The 16,119-nt window shown below is 50.2% G+C and overlaps 1 protein-coding gene and 1 long non-coding RNA gene across 3 annotated transcripts in view; one reads left to right on the top strand and one right to left on the bottom strand.

Moving 5' to 3' along the window:
* Window positions 1-16,119, top strand: part of FBXL7 (F-box and leucine rich repeat protein 7) — a 352,371-nt gene that overhangs the window by 137,464 nt on the left and 198,788 nt on the right. The gene's annotated exons all lie outside the window — the stretch shown is intronic.
* On the bottom strand, window positions 4,261-9,283 carry LOC111095673. Its single transcript, XR_005358695.1, has 3 exons — window positions 9,206-9,283; window positions 8,445-8,590; window positions 4,261-4,607 (listed from the first exon to the last, which is right to left on the bottom strand). It is a non-coding gene; the product is annotated as an uncharacterized LOC111095673 (long non-coding RNA).

The raw sequence follows: 16,119 nt of genomic DNA, 5'->3' as shown, positions 1-16,119 counted from the left end.
ATTACCCTTGCACAATTCACAACCTAAACAACTGTACTGAGCAGCTATTTGAGGGGATAATGACTCCAAGAGTCAGAAATCTATCTAGTTTTATCATCCTGTCCTGTAGTCAAATAGAGAAGAAAGAACCAGGCTCCCATAGATCACACGGTCTTTCATTAGACTGTGTTTGGATTTCGGTAGATTTCCAATTAATGTACCCAAATAGGGGAAAACGAGATGCCAGTTAGAAATAATTAGGCCGATAAGTTGTGCTGAATAAATGCTTGTTAAAGCCCACAGACCTCGTAAGTGTGAGCAAGTTTCAGTCCTTGTCAATGGCATTCATCTGAATGTATAGATTTCTGAAAACGTAGTGGATGTTCTGTTAGTGTACCTGAGTTTTCCTAATTCTTACCAGGTACTTGGATAGTTTGCTGAATGCGTTCTATGCGATATCTTAGTGAGAGCTTGCAGGAATTCCACGAGAGTCCTTGTTTTAGTTATTCTTATCATCTAAATGAGGAAATTAATCCTTTGAGTAAAGTAGACTCCCTACCCTATATGGACTCCAAAGTCCATCCCATTAATGACCGTGGAAATGAAAAGACCATGATTAATAGTTATACGCCACACAGAATCAGCTGGGAACATGTAATTAATAAAAGATGCAAACGGGTACCCTGGGTGGCTCAGTCAGGTGAGTGTCCAACTCTTGGTTTCTACTCAGGTCATGATCTCAGGGTCATGGGATCAAGCCCTGCATTGGGCTCCCTGCTCGGCGCAGAGTCGCCTTGGGATTCTCTCTCCCTGTCCCTCTGCCCCTCCTCCTGTGCTCCCTCATGCTCTCTCTCCCTAATAATAATAAATAAATTAAATAATAAATTTTAAATTTTAATAAATAAATAAATTTTTTAAAAATTTTAAAAAAGATGCAAACAGGTACACATAACATTTAGGAGTAAATTATTGAGAAATACAGGGATCAAGGGGAAGAATATGGCAGGAATGCAAACGGGTGCAGCCTTTCTGGAGGATAATTTGGCAATTTGTGTCAAAAGCTTTACAGAAAGTCATGTTCTCAGATTCATCAATTTCAGCATGAGGAATTCATCCAGAAGATGTAATTAAAGAGACAGCAAAGATTTCTCTAATGGCTTATTCACTTTAGCGTTGCTTCCACTAACAACATTTGAAATAACATAAATAAATATTCACCAATAGGAGATTTTGTAAAGTATATTGATATATAGCTTTACAAGTGATGTTGTAGAAGAAACATTCTATCAAAATGTCCTTTTTTTTTAAAGATTTTATTTATTTATTCATGAGAGACACAGAGAGAGAGAGAGAGGCAGAGACACAGGCAGAGGGAGAGGCAGGCTCCATGCAGGGAGCCTGACGTGGGACTCGATCCCAGGTCTCCAGGATCACACCCCGGGCTGAAGGCGGCGCTAAACCGCTGGACCACCAGGGCTGCCCTCAGAATGTCCTTACTGAAATGTTCTTATTGAAAAATATTTAAGGGCATTAAAATTTGTAAAATTAAATATGTACTTGTATACTCACAGACATGCACAGAGGAAAGACTGGACTGGTTTGCATGAACCTGTGGATAGTACTTACCAATGGGTGGTGTGATAATGGGTGATTTGTCTTCCTTTCTATTTTTGTGTATTTCTTCTGTTTTTTTTTTTTTTTTTTTTTTAAATAATAAACTGTATCACTTTTACGATCAGAGAAAGACTTTAGAAATATGGTTTAAACGTAGCCATTTATCCTGTGATTACACTTGAACCAAGTATAAAGGTGCGTTGATACTCGTTTGGTTTCTGTGTTTATCTCGGATTTACATGTTCTTTTTGCCTTCGTTAGGAAAGTATAGGAGCAACTAGGGTAGCATAAGGAAGATGAATTTTTCTCTGTAAGGTACGACCTAACTGTGCGGTCTAGGCACGATGACTTGTCTCAAGGAAAAGGAAACCTCTGGTCTGTTCATTCCGATGAGGTCTCCGTAAGCACGGAGCCGGTCACCCAGATGATTCAGGTCTGCTTTGGTCAGAATGTGCTGAGTGTTGCAACAAAGACACCTGCAGTGTCCGCGACCTGTAAGGTAGGAGCTCTTGCTTCATTATGTCATAGGCCTGGGTGTCACTAGACGCTTGGGAGCCCAGGCTCTGCTCCCAGGGTCGCGTGGCCTCCAGGAGTCTCACAAGCAAGAAGCTGATACTGAGGCTGCGAGGGACTCTACTGCCGGGAGGACGTGGCCTCTGTCACCTGTGCGCACGTTCCGTTGGCCACACTCAGTCACCTGGCCTTTCCCACGGGCAACGCACGTGAGGGCTGCAAAGGGTGAGGGCCCCGGGCCGGGGCGAGCGACACCCCGCACCTGACGCTACCGCTTCCACCTAAGGGCCGTGCCACGTTGATCCTTATCGTCAAGGATGGAGCCTTGGCACGTCCCGGCTCTGGTTTACTCCGCCATCGAAGTCAGCTGTTGCATTTACATTTTACATTCCGAGACGCTGGTTCGGTGCTCCCCTTCGGGCACGTGGCTGTAAGAGCTTTCCACCCAGCGGAGAAAATCCGATTGTACTTCTCAGGGAGCAGCCGACGCCCAGGCAGGTGGCCCCGCGTTTCCTGGCCGGACTCCCCAGGTGGCCCCGGGGAAGAGGGCGTCTGTCTAAGGGCCCGTGTGCGTGGGCTACGGCTGGGCCGAGGGTGCAGCCCGTCTCCCGCCCCCAGCTCCAGGAGCGTTCATGCCCCACGGGACACTCTCGGGCTTGTATCAGACGCTGGCAACGCTCTTTACTGTCCGAGAGTCTCTGTTGAAGACGGCAGTAGAAGAAATTTCGAGCATGTGGAATCACCTGGTTTCATATTTTCAGATCTGCAGTGTTAGGCACTGTCCGGTCATAATAAACAAACCGTGGCCCTACTTGCCTTTCCTGTGATGTTTCCAAAGACAAGGTGGTTGTAAATAGAATAAGAGCAAAATAAGAGGTGATGCTGCTTGGTCATTTGAAAGACAGGAGGTTTCTGTTTCAAATGTAGAATCAACTGCTGATTTAGGAGCGTCTAGAAGTGAACTTTTGAGCTCTTAAGCTTGTCTTTCATGGTTCTTGAAGCTCTCAACTCGCAAGCAATGGTTTGTTGTTATTTTTTAATTAACCAGCTAAAAGCGTGTCCATGACCACGTGTAGTGCCGGACCAGGGCGCTCCGGGGTGGGTGCCTTTATACCAGGGTTGTCGGCGGTGGTGGGTTGGCCCTGCCGGAGTGGAACAGCTGCAGGGGACCGCCGAGCCCTGCCAGAGTCGTGCCCTCGGTCACCCCGGGGCGTTGCAAGAACTCCCAGCCAAGGCTTCCTGTGAACGCGCATCCACCCCCAGGCTCCACCAGGGAATCCCCTCTTCAGAAGCTATGAACCGTGTGCTCTGGGACAGCACAGAGAGCGTGGAAGATCTGATGTGTTTCAGAAGGAAAGAAACTTCACAGCGAAGGTCCCCTCGAAGCATATTTATAGAAGGGCAGCCGTGACAATGACATGGAACATACCCCACAGAACCAGAGGCAGTGGGGGACACGGCTTTTAAGAGACTTACGTAGTTTTAGACATAGAAAAATTTTCCTTGTCTTCAATAATGATCCAAGTCACACCAAAAAACTCTTCGGCACATAATTACCCAAATCCTCACTTCTATTCAGCTTCTTTAATGCAAAAATGGGGGAGTTGAGGTCCATCACTTCCTCCACCTTCCTCCTACATGTTGGGAACCCTTCACTTCCTTAAACTGCCAGTTTCCTTGTTTGGAAAACAACAACCCTATAGTGCCTCCCAAGGCCTATGTACGTAGTAAACTTTGAGAACACAAAGCCCTATTAAAAGTCCGAGGTGGTGAAAAGTTAATAAAAATGTTTTAATAATTCTCCCACATTGAGATAATTTAGACAATTTTCAACATAGCTCACATTTTTTTTTTTAAATTGAGACGTAGCACTACGTTTGTGTCAGGTACACAACTAAGGATTCTCAACATCTGCATATGATATAAAGTTAAATCACAACATGCGACCACAGTCCATGCCGCCCACCCCCTCCCCCAGCCCTCTTCTCCGTCCATTCATTTCCCACATGGCTGTTTTTGAGATAGTCGTCATCAATCTTTGTACTAACTTATGGGGCTGCATGAATGAAGAAGCCCAAGTACCCGCTCCCAGGGAATTTACGGTCTGGTAAGGAAGACGAGGAAACGCTATTATGATACACGCTGGGAGGAAGATAGATGCAAAGTGGTGTAGAGAAGAGGTGAGTGGTCCGTCTGCCCCGGTGGGTGTGGGTCAGGTAATGGCGGCTGATCTGGGTGCTGGAGGTAGATAGAAGGATCCCAGCGGGCGGAGAGGGATTTGGAGAAAACTAATCAATGATGGGCAAACATGCGAGACAGAACGATGGCCCTGAAGATGTCCACGTCCTACTGTCCAGAACTCTGGATGTGTTATCTTACATGACCAAAGGGACTTACCTGATGTGGCGAAGGATCTTGAGATGAAGAGATGATCCTGGATTATCTGAGCAGGACCCATAGAATCGTATGGGTCTTCGTAGGAGGGAGGCAGAGGGTCACATCTGAGAAGGAGATGTAAGGAAGGAGCAATTGTCAGAATTACTGGAAGGTGCGATGCTGCTGATGTTGCAGATGGAGGAAGGAGCCACGAGCCAGCGCGTGGCAGTGGCCTGGAGACACTGAACGGGGCAAGGGTAGGACTCTGCTCTAGAGCCTCCACCAAGAGCCCGATGCTGTCAACGCCTCGATGTTGGCTCCCGTAAGGACCCGGTTTAGACTCCTAACCTCTAGCACCGGAAGATACATTTTTAAGCCGCTCAGTTATGGGTTATTTGCTTCAACAGCAGTGGGAAAAGACCTAGTTACACATGAGCCCTGCCTACAGCAAGAACTGTGTCTTCCTGGTGTGTCCACACAGCGAGCACTCCACCAGCACCGGTTTGTTTCTGTGGAGCAAACTGTGTCAGTGGCTGAGAAAGCACGGCCTTCTCGGGGAATCGCAGGTGGCTCTACTAACTGGGCATGCGCGGCCAGAAAGCGAGCACAGGAAGGTGCTGGAAGGCGTATGGGGCCGCTGGAGGGCATCCAGGGACGCACCGCCCACGAGGACTGGCCAAACATTACTTTTCCTCAGCATGCGAGTTTGTTTCATGAAGTAAAGAGAATATTGATAATGTGGGTTAAAAGAAATCAGCCAGAGATGGAAGAAGAACCTGATTGGCAGGAACGGACTGTGGTTTTCCCCGCACGTGCACAAGCTGCTTCAGGCAAGTGGGTCCCTTTCTCTGCTGCTCCGTGTCCTCATTATGCAGATGGAGATGCTGCGGGATGAACCCAGACCCCCCAGCCCGAACGTTCTGTGCTTCGTGTTGGTGTCTGTGAAGGTCACCAGCACCCGTGTGTGGAGGTCACAGGCTGCAGCCGTGGGTGCAGGGCCGCCGTCTTCCCGCAGTACCTGAGCCTTGGCCCCCAGCCCGGCGCCTGGAGGAGGCAGCGGGAGAGCCAGGGAGCTCGGGACTTGGCGAGCCTCGTTGGAACTGAAGAGGGAAGAAGAAGGTCCTTCTGTTCTCAGGCACATTACGTCGACAGCATAGGAAATGTGTTAAATTTATAGCATATTAGGGGCGCCTGGGTGGCTCAGTGGTTGAGCGCCTGCCTTCAGCTCAGGGCCTGACCTTGGAGACCCGGGATCGAGTCCCGCATCGGGCTCCCTGCAGGGAGCCTGCTTCTCCCTCTGCCTGTGTCTCTGCCTCTCTCTGTGTCTCTCATGAGTAAATAATTAAAATCTTAAAAAAATGTATCAATAAATTGATAATTACATTACAATGTGATGCTGACAAATACATGATAGCGAAGACAGAAATGGCCACCATAATGTTATGTGGGGGATCGGAGAATCTTCCATTCATATCTTGACACTGGCAGAGCGTAGGCGGGATGTGTTTGAGGGCGACAGAGCAGAGCGTGGGCTCCTGGGGCCGTCAGCCCCGGGCTCATGTCTGGCCCCTTCCTGTGCTTACCGGCTCGGCCACTTCACTTCACTGCCCTGTGCCTCGAAGTCCTCGTGTAAGCTGGAGCGACCGTGCCCCCTTCACGTGGCGCCCCCGGGATTCCGAGGGCATGTGTGCGTGTGGAGCTCAGCACTAGCCCTGGCTCAGAGGAGACACTCAGTCCGTGTTGTCGGCACCACGGCATATTCTGCTCTAGGCCTACGGCGTCTTGCCGGGACCTGATCTGAAATCCGAGGTCACCCGGTCAGGTGGCTGCAAGCGGAGCAGACGTGCAAGCGCACAAAACCATACCAGGGATGAGACCAGCCTTTAACAACCGGCCTCTCGGTCTCTTTGCTAGAGAACAGTGACCAGATGCGTGTGGGCTTTTGAGGAACGCCCTCGGGGGGGTGGGGGTGGTTATGGACGCTGCGTAAACAAAACATAGTATTGGACGCTAGTTCCAGATGCCTCCAGTTAGCTCTCTGAGTGGCTTTGGTGACCGGGTCACTCCAAGTGCTTGTTTGTTTGTTTGTTTATTTATTATTTATTTATTATGAATTTATTTTTTATTGGTGTCCAATTTGCCAACACATAGAATAACACCCAGCTTTAAAACCTGGGCACCTTCACACAGACCTGTTCTGCACTTGCTGCTGCAGGTGAGATAGACTTTACTACTGAGGTCCTTGAAGAGCATAAAGGACCAAGTTTATCCCTCTGTTACGTTGTCCACGGCACACTCGGATTGGAAGGCCCCGGAGCGGACGGAGCCAGCGCATTCACATAACGGACTGTTGTCTGATAAGTTTGACAGTATTTAAATTGTCTTCTACGCGCACGGTGGATAGGCCCGATACCAAACCAAACAACACCTCCACGGTCCCTTTATCAGAACCGCCCCATCTTGCTGGAAGCTCCACTATCTGAGTCAGGGGCCGTGTTGCGACTTCGCTTGTGTGCTTTCTCTCTCCCAACCTCCCCCTGTGTAGCAGTGAACAAAGTATATTGACCTCTAGGGATATTACTTTAATTGCTGCATTTTATCCAAGACTTAAACATACAGAATTACAAAGCCCTCAATTTATATCATTTTCAATGTAATTTAGAAGGTGAAATTGACTTTTTTTGGACCTGTGTCTTTAGTTACTGGATTTTTTAATAGCTTGGAAGTGCAGTGATGCTTGAAAATGTAAATTTTTGGAAGGAAAAACTTTCGGAAATTGTGACCTACTTAACTTTTAATGGATTGAGCCATTGAGCCAAGAAGCATGGTGACCACCCACCCACTGGGCTTCAAGCATGGTATCATGATGGTGAGACTCCAGTTCTAATTAAATGAAGACAGTCTCTGTTTGGGCCAGAGAAATTCTAGAATCATCACATGGATTTAGTATCTGTGTAGTGTACCAAGTGAGCCTGTCTTCTTGTCTGAACTCAAGGTCTGGCAGGTTGTGGAGCTTACATGTTTGTTGAATGAATTAGAATATCACGGTATCTGCTTCCATGATGAAATTCTCTCCTGCTCTCATTAAAAGCATACAAGCGAAAGCATTCGAGGGAATCGCTCTCCAAGGCCACCCTGGATTAGAATAGGTGACTATAATAATAACGAAACCCCTTTACAGGAAACCCTATATTTGGAAAATCATCAGAAATAAATCCACATGGCCGATTAGAATTCAAAAGCTCTGAAATCTTAACTGCTGCCTTTTCCTTTCCAGACCTCTGAGCTTAACTCCTGCTCTCCTGGTATCAGTCTTAGTGGATCCAAATTGTGGCAGCAGAAAAGGACTTTCAGAGACCAGAACCTGGCACGGGAGCAGCCAGGGTTCTTTCCCCCACTTAGAGCTGCCTCCTGTTCTTCTCCTACTTTCGCTCTCCATGAGAGATGCCTACAGGTGTTCGCTTTTGCTAATTAGTAGTTATTCTAAATGCATTTAATGCAGCGTGACGCATAGTCATTTCATGGAACTGTAGGACCTTCTGGGCTTGTGGTGGTAGTGATACCTTTGAGCCGGTGTAGGGTTCTCAACTGGTACGGCCCCACTCTTAGGGCAGCGTTTGGGTCAAAGTGGTGAACATGCATTTGGTTATCGTAATGATTGGAGGAGAGCTCCTGGAATTGAGGTTGGGAAGAACAGGGATGCTAGTGAGCTGCAGTGCGTAGAGGGTCCTGCGTGGCCAAGACAGTGAAGGAATGCCTGTGAGTTTATTGGACATTCGTATAGGTTAAAAAAAATTGTTAATAATATTTGGGTCTAGGATCTAACTCCCGTGTCTTTATAATTATAAAGTTTTGTGTGTGTGTGTGCACATGTGTCTGTGCAGAGTACGTATTGAATTTTCCAAGGATGAGACCACCATGGACACTGAGGGAGGGTAGGGCTCTGGGTCAGAGCTGCTCACCGTCTCAGGCGCTGCATCCCGGCGGCCGTGCTTCTTGAGGCCTGACAGGCCCCGAGTCCTCACACTTGCCCCTGCATCTGTAGCTGTAGCTGCTGCTCCAGAAGCAGGGCGTGCGGCTGGCTCCGTATCTTCTTTGGTAGAAGAACCTGACCAATTTCATATTTAGGTGCACACTGTTTCATCCTTCTATTTCTCCTTAGTCATGGAGTTAGAGCACTATATCGTTTCTTCTGCAACTGTGTGTGTAAGTCAGCACCCATCCATCCCCTGACTGGAGGCAGACTGCAGCCTTGTGAGCATGTCTGTGCTTCTAGACCCCACAAGCTGCAACACGGGCTCTGGGCTACCAACGCATTTCTGACCCTCCCTCAGCAAGCCTCAGTCTTCTGTTTGTAAATGGGGATCTCACTGCTTAGGGCCTGTGTGGGATCCCGGCAGTGCCTTTACCGTGGTACCTGAGCCACGATGCGACTGGGTCAGTGGTTGCCGGCCCCAGTGGAAGCCAACACTCCCGTAACACGTGTGCTCGTGTCCCTTTCACTATCTTTGAGTGAGAATCCTAGATATTACCCAAGGGCTGTCCTACGGACCAGCTCGCATCAATCCATAAATGTCCTCCTTGAGGAAATGTGTGCAGTGAACGTGGGGAGCAGTGAGGTGTCCCTGAGGCTGATGGTTTCCTGCCATCAACAAGACCAGAACAGCCGTGGTTTCCATTTCTAATAACGTTCAATGTCAGATGACATGGGCTGACCTCGTACCTGAGTATATTTTTGTATGTAGGGAGCACCAGGGACTTTTGTTGGGTGAAGTAGTAATGGAGCTGATGAAGCTCAGAATGATGGCTACACAGAGGTTGGGAAAGGAACATTCTAGAATCCATTTGGGTAATCGGTCCACAAAAGGAAGGCCCTCTCCATATTCTCCTGCCAGGGACGGAGCCAGCAAGTCGGGCCTTGTCCTCCATGTCCTCGGAGTGCCAAGGCCATGGGTGTAGGACATCACACCATCACTTCCCTCTCCCTGGCCTCCTGGAGAACCCCAGCGCTGGCTGCGGCTGGTACCGTTGCCACTAGCTGGGCAACTTGTGTGCCATGCTGATACCGGGGAGTTCTCGCTCTGCGCTCTTACTACATATTATTATCACTCTTGCTTGTCCCCAGGGTGATATTTTTCAATTATTTTGTTTTCAGAAAAACTCATAAGACAATGTTTTCCACTGTGATAGAGAGAATGGGGGAGGGGGGGGAAGCCATGCCTTGATGAGTGATTTCTGCAGAGTCTTGCTGCAGGAGTCCTGGGCGATGTCCTCCATTGTGTTTTAAGCATTTCCATAGCATCTAAGATGAGTAGCAATAGCACGGCCTCTAGTAACGTGCGTGTCATTTTCCAGCCCTTACCTTGGGGAACATACTCAACCCCTTCCTACCTCAGTTTCTCATCGGAGAAATAACAGTGACACATACGGTAGTTGTACTGATTAACTGAAATAGAAACACTGAGCACAGTACCTAACACATAATAGGTGCTCAAGGCGTTGGGTTAGGAGGAGTGATAGTGATAGTAGTTATGGAAGCAGTAGTCGTGGTGGTGTTTGTGAAAGCAGAGTATTTGTCATCACTCGCAACCATCTTCACGATTTTGAAGATGAGAAAGCGTCTCGGAGAATTTAGGTGTCTTGCCCACGAACCACTCAGCTAATGATGCATGGGCCCAGGTGTGTCTACACCAAGGGTTCTCATCCTTGGCACTGCTAACATCTTGGTCTACAGGAGTCTTGTCCGTGGGGCTGTTCTGTGCATTGCAGGACATTTCCGAGCATCCCCGGTCCCTACCCTCCGGGTGCCAGTTACACATCTCGCATGTGACAACCTACAGTTCCTCTAGACGTTCCCAAATATCCCCAGGGACGGCGAAATTACGTGCAGAATTGCCTCTGGCTGAGATCCACCGGTGAAACCAATAGTTTGCTGCCCTCTGCGCTATCCTCATCGTGAAGGAAAATCATTTCTTTAATATTTTTTAAACAGATGAGCTAACTGAGGAGGCATTTCTTTAGAAAAGTAGCTTTGCTTTCCAGTTTTCGAATTACATAATTACTCTAAATAATCAGCTTTGTGGGTGTAATCGAAACTCAATTCAATGAAAATAAATTCAGTAATAACACGCAGCTAAGACGCTGTCCCTCTGATCAGCCATCAGAATAAATATACTTTGTTCTTCGGATTTGACTGGGTGACGGTGTGGGAACGAAGGCCACGTCCAGGAGGTGCTACCGGGTCCCTTCGACACAGAGGCTGCGGGAGCTCCGACTACCGCCCTAGCTGGAGGAGGAGTAGTTTGGAGGAGAACGGGATTTCTGTGCATGGGGTGTCCGCAGAGTGTCGCGCTTATTGGCCTGCTTCTAGAAGTTAAGGGAAAGGATGCCTCCTCATCTTTATGTGGGATACTTGATTTCAATTTTCAGAAGTGAGACATTTCCCGTGGGTGACATGCCCTTACCAAATCTTCCTAGGTACTCGTGTCGCCCTTTTCCTGCTCGGGGGCCCCAGGATGATGTATGGGGGGCCACGGGCCTCCGGGATTGTCTGCATGGAGCACTGGGACGCCCACGGCCCTCCTGGGGCAGGTTTTCCCGCCCCCTTTCCTTGAGGACGTCGTTCGGGCAGACGCATTGAGGGGCAGCCAGCGTCAGGTGGGGTGACCTGAGGAGCACCATCCATGACATGGTTTGTTGGGACAGGAAATTCCTAAACCCACCTGTTGTTTCAGGTGTTGTGACCCTCAGAGGACTGGCTGGTTTCCGTCCTGTGGCCGTTCTCATGCGAGACCCTAGACAAGCTTGTTCTAGTTGCTTCCGCAGGGTCAGCACCCCAGCGGGGTTCTGTGCCTCCTGTTGTCGAGGCCACGCGCTGGTCTCCTCGGTCAGTGAGTCTGTCCGGGTGGCGCTGCGGCCGCGGGGCATGGGGAGGCCCGGGTGCTGCTCAGGTGCTGGGGGGGGGTCCCCTCTGCCGCTGCCGTCCCGGGCCTCGCCAGGCTCCGAGCAGGCCAGCAGGGCCGCGCGCTCTCTGAGGACTTACGTCGAGTGGGGGACCTCGGACAGCTGCGTGCTTCGGTTTAATTCTCTCGGAATGACCTGGGGCCACCTGAAGGATTCCGTTGTCACATGGGACGAAGTCAGTGGAGACAAGGAAGCCTGAGACGCCAGTGACATCTCTACGGAGGAAGCCAGGCCAGCGGGTTCTTCTAAAAGCCTCGTGCATCAAACGATGGGAGGCTTGGGGTCTGGCAAACAGCTGCGAGCCGACTGGGCAGGCCTTGTGTTCTGGAAGTGTCTGCAGCAGCCCCGGCCAGAGGTGGTGCTGGCGGGCTCAGGGGACGGCCCCAGGCCTCGAATGCAAGGAGGAGCAGGGATCCTCAGCTTAGGGACCGAGATCGGAGTCCCGACTGCTTCCCAGAGGTGACAGAGAGCCTGCAAAATGCTTCGCCTCTCTGTGCCTCGGTTTCCACACCTGTAGAGTGAAGACAGTCGGGTTCCTCCTCCACAGAGACGAGAATTAGCTGAGTTAATATGTTTAAAATACCTGGAGCCCCGTAGGGCGCCCAGTCATTGTAAACGTCCCGCCTTGTTACTGTCCAGAGCTGGTGAGCCCTCGAGGGGTGGGTCCTCCCCGTCGAGCTGACTCCCCGTCCCCTGCTCTCCCACTGACACACCGACGTCTGCTAAGGGCCTCAGCCCACCCCCCATCCTTTACGCTCCTTCGTCCATTCAGTCTTGGCCTTAGGTCTCAGGTGTCTCTCTGAGATGGGCCTCCTGCCGTTGTTCGACGTGGTCTCCTACGCCGAGGGCCGTGGGGCAGCTGGCTGAGTCTCTGACCCGCCTTCTCCTGATGACCTGCTTTTATCCCTGGCCACAGAATTGGGGGCCTGAGCCAGGCCTGACCTGAAGGCCCCGTCTGCGAGGAAGGAGGTGCCCAGCGTCTGTGCGTGCGGCCTCCGTGGTCAGAGCCGTCCGGCACCGGCCCAGCTGGGGCTGCCAGCCCCGGCACCCAGTCTGCGGGGGAGCAAGCGGCCAGGAGTGTGGGAGAAGGCGGGGGACCGTGTGGGTGCCCAGCTCCTGCTTCCCTTCTGTCGCTCACCCCCACCCCCAGCCCTCCTGGCTTGTCACCCTTGGCTGTGCCTCGGTCCCCCGAACGAATCAGAGCCCCAGAATCCAAACACAAAAACAGAAGCCAAACACCCAGAAAAAGCTGACCAGCTGTCCGAGGACCGGGCAGTGATGAGGCCTTGTCCCTGTGACACCAGGGTCTCGTTGAGCGCCCGGCGGGAGCAGAGGAACCCCCCGGGGCCCTGGGAGCAGCAGGACGCCGCACGTCGGAGCCAACGCTCGCTTCTCACGGGGCTTATGTCGTAAAACATCGGGACCAGAAAGTGTCCCTGGTCTCTGGTGATCGGGGCCTCCTGGGGTTTCACGTGGAATCTGCAGCCGTGGGTGCCACCGAGGCTGGAATTCCTGGCAGCCCAGAGCCACCTGGTCACGGCTGCCCTCTCGTCCTCCCACAGATGTGGGCTCCCCCGGTCCTCTGGGCGGGGCGGAGGGGGGGTTCCTGGACGGGATACACATCCCCTCACTCCCCAGCTTCCTTTCACTTGCTGTTTAAAAATATCCCTCCCCAGGGTGCCCGGGGGGGCTCAGCTGGTTACGCGTCTGCCTTCAGCTCAGCTCATAATCTCAGGGTCCTGGGATCGAGCCCCACGTCGGGTGTCGGGCTCCCTGCTCATCAAGGATCCGGCTCTTCCCTCTCTTTCTACTCCCCCCGCCCCTGCTCATGCTCTCCCCCTTATATTTATAAATAAATAATGCTTATAAAATGCTTATAAAATATAATAAATAAATAAATAAATAAATAAATAAATAAATAAATAAATAAAGGCTTATAAAATGTACCCCTCCCCTTGCTTATGCCTCAGCCTTCTTTTTATTTGTCATAAACCTTGACGCTTTCTGACGTTTGAGCCTGTGTGACTAGCAACACAGTGGGGCAGTTTTTAACCCTAGTGCTAACACACGGGACGCGGATGCCCAGTCCCTCAGCGGGGCCATCCTGGGTTAAGCGCCTGGCCCCCCTCTGTCCCCAGCCTGACGCAGGCACGGAGGTGAGGACAATGGCGAGGGGTGAGTGCCCTGTTTGCTTTATGTATTTTACTAGGAAGTGTTTCAATACTTTAAATAGACTTTATAGGTCAGCTTCCAGGAGCCCAAGAGATCATCTTTTCCCAAATAGCTGCAGGCTGCCCTCGAGGAATAGATCTGGGACAGAGGAGCGTAAGCCAAGCGTCTTTTGTCATTTTGACACCTTTATTAACGTACCATGGTAAGGAATGAAATAATCTATTCATACATGTTTTAGCTAAGCCTGGAATATACATTTTTAAGGCAGAAGGAGGGGAAGGGATTGAGTGGGGGGGGGGGGAAAGAAATCAAAAAGCTAAAGGGAACCAAAAAAAAAAAAATCTGGATGGACTTTACAACCATAAATGGTAAAACTAACCCTGTTCCACTGCCAGCTCCAAGAACAGCCGAGTAAGGTTTTGATTTACAGGAACAGCTCAGCAAGGGCCTTGTAGAGAGCTTCATGCCTGCTATAAAAATGTGATTAGCTATAAAACACGGAGATTTAACAAGAGAATTTAAGCATAGGCAACAGACCTGCTCAAAAATAAACAAAAACAGAAATTGCTGCCTGCGTGTCTAACCCAACTCCAGAAAGACCAGGATTAGGAGAATTCTTTTATAGGCTTGTGATATAATTAATGACTTTTAGAGTCAAAAGAAAGAAAGAGGAAAGATGACCTTGAATGTCCCTTTCAAAGGCTTCAATCTGCCTTTCGCCTGCAGCCCTTCCATCGGCCGCTTGCATGGTCCTGAAGCATGAAGAGCGGCCCTCCCACAGAGCATCTCTCTGTCCAGAGCCTCCCTGACACCCAGGCTGGGGAGAATAGGAGTCGGTGAGAGCATCCCAGGCCTTGGGGTGGGGGTGTTTAAGGCGACGAGCTCCTCGGCCTCAGGCCTCGTGCAGCCCTTCCCTCCTCTGCGGCCAGGCTGCCCGGCTCTGCTGAGAAGGTCCTGGGCCGGAGGCCGAATCAGTCCCCAGGGACGGTCCTTCTGGGAACAAGCGGTCCTTAGTCTGCAGAGGTCCACCGGTGGAGCAGGGATGGGGATATTGGTAAAGCGCTGCACAGCCAGGTCGGCCCTGGCTGCCTTAGTGATCAGTCCGGATGGCTGCGATCTAGGGATTTCTCAGTGTGCGTCGGTCACCGTGCAAGTGCCGCTGTGGATCATCTCCGTGTCTCCCAAGAAACGCTCCGAAGGAGGTTTTATTGTCTCTGTTTCACAGATGTGGAAACCATATTCAGAGAGATTATCACACTATATATGAAAGTTGGGCCTGGGCTTCCACGCTGACCTGTCCGAATCCAGATATCGAGCTGCTAACCCCGCTCCAGGAGAGTGAAGGTGTTAGGAAGGGCTCTGTTCTGCTCTTTCTGGCTGTCGCTTGCTTTCCCTGTCCTGAGGAGCACCAGGTCTGCTCCCATTGTTGGCTGGAGCCTGAGCGATGGCAGCGCAGCAGCCCTCGGAACACCTGTTTCTTTGCCTAGGGAGGGAGGGAGGGAGGGAGGGAGGGAGGGAGGGAGGGAGGGATGGCTCCTGAGTCCTCAGGCCGCGCGCGAGGTTCGCTGCGCTTCTTTTCGCCACCCCTTGTCCTACGCACCTGTCTTGCTCATCCTTGTCCTCCTGAGTATGTTTGGCCCAAAACTAATGGTGTCTGGGACTGAAACCTGGCTTTACAGGAACGCCTGGGGCGTGCTGTGGTAACTGCAAATTCAGGGTCTTCAGTCATCCCGCTAGTACGTTTTAACTGCTCAGAAATAGCATAAGCCGGATTTAATATTTTTTAAATATTAAATGATCATTGTTGTGCATTAAGGTTTGTAGTTGTTTTTATAGAGATCCATTTTCTCTCCGTAGTACTATACATGGGACTTGAATGAGAGGAAAGAGATTATTTTGATATTGAAGAGGTTTCCCGACACATCCTAAAATTTAAAATAAATAAAACCATCACGTGATCTGGTTTTGTTTTTCAGTTACCCCGTAGACTATAAGCTGGAACTCCACCTCAGGTTCTCATTAAGACTGTCCTATGTGGGCCCGTGTATACAAACTCCATCGTACGTATAATCATACCATGCAGCTCCCTCCAGCTTCATTGGGGTATTGCTTACTGTACGCTTCCACCACTTCTGGTATTTTGAAGGGAGCCTTCTATTGCATGCTCTATCTGCCTAATTAATGTAGCTTTTTAACTAGAGCAGATTTTCCCCCCAAATGGCTTCAGTACCAAATTCCATCAGAATAAGATCTGGATTAATTGCAGAATGGGCATTGAGAGCCCATGAGATGATCCCTTCTTCCTGGAGTCACACCCTTCTCTCAGGGATCTTCATGGGGCAGATGCCAATTTCGACCTAGGAGCTCCTTCTTTGCAGGGCTCCTCTCACGTCTTGTGTGGCGTAAGTGCCCACAGAGGTGCCTTTATCATAACAAGTTCAACCTCATCATGTAAAGATTTGCTTAAGCTTTTATTTTTTTTTTAAGCTGAAGCAAAAGTTT

This window comes from Canis lupus, chromosome 4, assembly GCF_011100685.1.
Source record: "Canis lupus familiaris isolate Mischka breed German Shepherd chromosome 4, alternate assembly UU_Cfam_GSD_1.0, whole genome shotgun sequence".
Taxonomy (NCBI): Eukaryota; Metazoa; Chordata; class Mammalia; order Carnivora; family Canidae; genus Canis; species Canis lupus.
The sequence above is the reverse complement of the archived record's forward strand: the minus strand, read 5'-3'. Positions and strand labels throughout refer to the sequence as shown.